Here is a 6000-nt window from a genome sequence, read left to right as displayed (position 1 = left end):
ACCTAGAGGGTTCTTTAGTTCGAATTCTATACTCCTCCCCGACGAGGGGAGTAGCGCCAAATTCGACATGGCTATGTCGAATTAGCCTAGGTGTGGACGGAAATTGACCTTAGTAGCTCCGGGAGCTATCCCACAGTGCACCACTCTGTTGACGCTCTGGACAGCAGTCCGAGCTTGGATGTTCTGACCAGCCACACAGGAAAAGCCCCGGGAAAATTTGAATTCCTTTTCCTGTCTGGCCAGTTTGAATCTCATTTCCTGGTTGGACATCGGGGCGAGCTCAGCAGCACTGGCAGCGATGCAGAGCTCTCCAGCAGAGGTTTCCATGCAATCTCTGAATAGAAAGAGGGCCCCAGCATGGACTGACCGGGAAGTCTTGGATCTGATCGGTGTGTGGGGTGAGGAGTCTGTGCTTTAGGAGCTGCGCTCCAAAAAACAGAATGCAAAGACCTACGAGAAGGTCTCCAAAGCCATGAGAGACAGAGGATACAGCCGGGATGCAACGCAGTATCGCGTGAACATCAAGGACCTGAGACAAGGCTACCAGAAGACCAAAGCGGCAAATGGACGCTCCGGAGCCCAGCCCCAGACATGCCGCTTCTACGAGGCACTGCATGCCATTCTCGGTGGGTCTGACACAACTGCCCCACCAGTGACCGTGGACTCCGACGATGGGATAGTGTCGACGGCCAGTTCCTCGGCGATGTTCGCGGACGGGGAAGATGAGGAAGGGTTTGTGGAGGACGAGGCAGGCGACAGTGCTTACAACACTGGTTTCCCCGACAGCCAGGATCTCTTCATCACCCTCAGGGAGATCCCCTACCAACCCTCCCCAGCAGTTACCCTGGACCCTGAATCAGGGGAAGGATCAGTCGGTAAGTGCTTTAAACGTAAACTTTTATTATTAATGTAACAGGAATCTGAACTATGTGAAAAGGAGGTCTCTCTATATATGGGGATAGAACAGAAATCCTCCTGGGAGATCTCCACTAAGCTCTCCTGGAGGTAATCGAAAAGCCTCTGCAGGAGGTTCCTGGGGAGAGCTGCCTTATTGGGTGCTCCGTGGTAGCACACTTTTCCATGCCAGGCTTTCATGAGGTATTCTGGGAGCATTGCCTCCACGAGCATGGCAGCATAGGCCCCTGGTTTGTGCTGGCTTTCACGCAGCATGCGCTCTCTATCTCCTTCAGTGACCCTCCTCAGGGTGATCTCACTCAGCGACGCCTGCATCTAATTAGGGGAATTACTGTAATGTTACGCCTGGTCCAAAGTATTTTTAAAAAATCTCCAGAGAGACGGCGTAGCAGAGACTCAGCACGCTACTGCGTGACAAGCGTAACGGAAAGCCAAAGAATCAAATGGATGCTCATGGAGGGAGGGAGGGGGGACTGAGGATGCAAGCTATCCCACAGTTCCTGCAGTCTCCAAAAAGCATTTTCATTCTTGACTGAGCTCCCAATACCTGTATGGTCAAACACATTGTCCGTGGTGGTTCAGGGCATAGCTCGTCAATGTACCCCCACCCCCCACCCCCAGAAGGAAAAGGAAAAAAATCGTCTCTTGACTCTTTTAAATGTCACCCTATGCTTACTGAATGCTGCTGGTAGACGCGATGCTGCGGCACTGTACTGTAGCATCCTCCCCCCACCGCCTCATGAGTGGCTGACGGTGCAATATGACTGGTATCCGTCCTCATCATCAGCCTTGTGGCAGATGGTGTAGTGCAGTAGGACAACTATCCGTCCTCGTCATCAGCCCATATGTAGACGGCCTGCTAACCGTCTTCATCATAGCAACAGGGGGCTGAGCTCCATCAGCCCCCGCCCTTCATGTGAAAAGAAAAGATTCTGTACTGCCTGGACTATCATAGCAGCAGGATGCTGGTCTCCTCTCCCGCACACTGCTTAATGTCCTGTCTGGACTATCATAGCAGCTGGAGGCTGCTTTCCACTCATTTCATTTCACTAACAAGTCACTGTTTCTTATTCCTGCATTCTTTATTACTTCAACACACAAATGGGGGGACACTGCAACGGTAGCCCGGGAAGGCTGGGGGAGGAGGGAAGCAACAGGTGGGGTTGTTTCAGGGGCACTCCCTGTGAATGGCATGCGGCTCATCATTCCTGCATGATCTGACACGGAGCAGCTGTGCTCTCTAGTTCTCTGATACACTACAGCCCTAGTACACTTGCCCCATATTCTAGGCAGGACTGATTCTATTTTTAGATACCATAAAGGAGGGATTGACTCATGGAGTCATTCCCAGTTTTGTCTTTTGCGCCCCCGGCTGATCTTGGCCAGGGGCACCTTTGACAGCAGCAGAAGGTATAGTGCAGTAGGACTGGTAACCGTCATCACATTGTCAATTTACAATGGCATGGTAGATGGTACAATATGGCTGATAACCATCTCTACTGTCATGCAAAAGCAAAGGAATGCTGCTGTGTAGCGCTGCTGAATCGCCTCTGTCCGCGGCATCTAGTACACATACGGTGACAGTGACAAAAGGCAAAACAGGCTCCATGGTTGCCACGCTATGGCGTCTGCCAGGGTAATCGAGGGAAAATGGGCTCGAAATGATTGTCTGCCGTTGCTTTCCCGGAGGAAGGAATGAGTGACGACATGTACCCAGAACCACCCGCGACACTGAAATTTGCACCATCGGGCACTGGGATCTCAACCCGGAATTCCAAGGGTTGGGGGACACTGCGATGGGGTGGAACAGGGGCAGAGTTTATGCTTTCCGGATTGCCTGGAGCAGGAGTGCGCACGAGATAGGTGCTGTGCATGGTCTTGTTCACAGAGACAGACTAGACTGTGTTCATTGTTCGCAGAAATGTATCTTTGCAAGGAATTCACTCCCTTTTTCCCATCACACAGCTTCGACTGTCTCCAGACCTGCCCCAGCATCCCCCTCACAGAGGCTGGCAAAGATTAGGCAGCGAAAGAAAAAGACACGGGACGAGATGTTCGCTGAACTTATGGGCTGCTCCCAAGCCGAGGCGGACCAGCAGAGCCAGTGGAGGGAGAACCTCTCTCTGTACCAGCGCTCACACAGCGAATGGGAGGAGAGGTGGCGTGAGGAAGAGAAGCAGGCGACTCAAACGCTGCTTGGACTAATGAGGGAGCAAACGGACATGCTCCGGCGCCTTGTGGATGTTCTGCAGGACCGCAGGCAGGAGGACAGAGCCCCCCTGCAGTGTATCTGCAACCGCCCTCCCCCGCCACAAAGTCCCATACCCCCCTCACCCAAAATAACCAGAAGGAGGGGCGCCAGGGGCCGTGAAAACTGTCACCGCACCCCAGCAGAGTGCTCAAGTACCCAAAAGCTCTGATTCCCTAAATTTTGAGAAGTCCTTCCCTTGCTGACTCACCCAAGCCCCAATCCCAGTTTCATCCCCTAACTGTCTAGTTAATTATTAAAAATACTTTGCTGTTAATTACTGTTTCCCTCATGTTTTTTTACAGAAGACTGTGTTTGAAGGGAGGGGTGGGGAAGGGGGTTGGTAATTGCATAGGACAGTCCCCTTGCCAGGGTACAGACACGGTGGCAGGATCAGCAGCAGGTCACACACACAGTGCAGTCAGTAGGCACCCTGGTCGGTATGGGAGGTGGTTTCCAGGTTCTGTGTGGGTGGGGGGGTACGTGACTTTGTAGCGGGGGAGGGCGGTTACAGATCTTATGCAGTGGTCCTTGTCCTGGACCACAGAGCCATGCAGCAGAGGAATCTGTATCCATCCTCCTCCGCCACAAGGTCACATAGCCCCCGCACACAGAGTCCCAAAAAGGAGGGATGGCAGGCTCCGTTGAAACAACCAGTCTGGCACTGCGGACCGCTCTAGGAGCAGGAGCCTGTCATTCCTTGAGTTTAGAGGCGGTCTTTACATCACCGCACACCTAGAATTACTCCTGCGTATGAGAAGCTAGCAGTTGCCAGGCTAGAAGAGAAGAATGGCCCAATGCAGTATCCTGTCTCAATGAGTGTCATTCACCAGCTGCTTCAGAAGAAAGCAGAAGCACAACGAGTTAGTTCTTTATGGAGGAAAGATGGAATTTCTTCCTAAATCCTAAATTAAAAATTGTGGGTGAGATTTTTCAGAGCTCCCTAAGGGATTTGAATGCCCACGTTCCAACTAAAATCAAGAGGCTCTAGTGTCTCAACTCCATCTCTTGCTCCGAAAATCCAGAGCTTAACTTCTAAACCATGAAAAGACCAATGCCTGCAACTCAAAAATGGGGAAAAATGAAAAGACCCCAATCCATTCCCATTGTTAAGAGTTATAAAGTGTATGTGCAAGATTCAGTGGTAAGTTAAAAGGATCACTAACACATCATATGAATGTGGCTGGAGCAAGCAAATTATAGGACATCTCTAGTTCACATAGGAGAATAAGTTAACGTGCTTAGAAGACCCCGTAGTCATGAGTGTTTTAATAAACTTTTTTAGACTGGCTGGAGGACTTGAGTCCCTTTTTTCCTGAAGGCCTGATTAGCTACAAACCAATCTTTGATAACTCCTCCAATAGATATAATTTTTTTCGGTGTGTTTTTGATGATTAATTTTTTCTAGGATTGTCTTTTAGTTGCTTTTAACTTACACGATTAACAGAAAAAAATTAATGACGACTAAAAAAATAATCGCAGTTTTCATCGTACTGTTAAACAACGGAATAAGAATTGAAATATATTAAATATTTTGGTTGTTTTTCTACAGTTCAAATATATTGATTTCTATGATGTCACAGAATACTTTTTTTGATTACAAATATTTGCACTGTAAAAATGGAAAACAAAAGAAATAGTATTTTTCAATTCACCTCATACAAGTGCTATAGTGGAATCTCTTTATCTTACGACACCGGCTACAACAGTGCCATGTCAACACCTGTTCTCACTTTCAGGTGATATTGTAAACAAGAAGCGGGCAGCGTTATCTCCTGCAAATGTAAACAAACTTGTTTTTCTGAGCGATTGCCTGAACTAAAAGTAGGACTGAGTGGATTTCTAGGTGCTAAAGATTTACATGGTTTGATTTCTGAATGCAGTTTTTTTTGCACATGATTTTACCTTTGTAAATTCAAGTTTCATGATAAAGAGATTGCACTATGGCACTTGTATTAGGTGAACTGAGAAATACTATTTCTTTTGTTTCTTTTTTACAGTGCAAATATTTGTAATAATAATAATATCAAGTGGGCACTGTACACTTTGTATTCGGTGTTGTAATTGAAATAAATATATATGAAAATGTAGTAAAAATACACAAATATTTAAATAAATGATACTCTATTATTGTTTAACAGTGTGATTAATTGTGATTAATTTTTTTAATCGTTTGACAGCCCTAATTAATTCCTAACTCTAAGTGGTGTGACGTGCACACAAGACTGGCCCTAGACCAAATGGTGCCCCAGGTGAGGAGCATCTTCAATGGTCCCTCCTCCAATTTTCAAACTTTTGAATACCATTTGTAGCCCATTTCTTGACCTTGATGTATGATTTGCATGCATGATTTATCCCTGTCACATAAGACGATATAGTTGCATGCTAGGGTCTGTAAATCTATATTTATTCATGCCATATATAAGCAATTAAAGACAGTCATTTCCTCTAAGCTTATAGAATTTTTTTTTTAATTTTAAGAATAACTGAACTGTACTAACATCCAGCAATTGAACTGTGCACCAACACTGGCTAGATCAGCATTAAATAGTATAGTATTACCGCAGGCGACAGCCTTAGGATGTTACCCTAGTGCTTTAGTTCAGAAGTTCGCTTTTCTAACCTTTGCCCTTGCAAACTGAAGCACAGCATCAGAGAGATCCAAACACTGGCCAATGGCATTTTCAAGTGATAAAAGAGCAAGCAATGTTAGTCTCTCATCGGCCATCATTGATTGAAGATATGTTTTTATGAGCTGGAGCTTTGAAAAACTGCACTCATCACTAGCCATTGTGACTGGCAGTGTGAGCAGAATCCTCAAAGCTGTCCACACATTA

Source organism: Mauremys mutica, chromosome 1, assembly GCF_020497125.1.
Source record: "Mauremys mutica isolate MM-2020 ecotype Southern chromosome 1, ASM2049712v1, whole genome shotgun sequence".
Taxonomy (NCBI): domain Eukaryota; kingdom Metazoa; phylum Chordata; order Testudines; family Geoemydidae; genus Mauremys; species Mauremys mutica.
Note: the sequence above shows the minus strand (reverse complement) of the source record.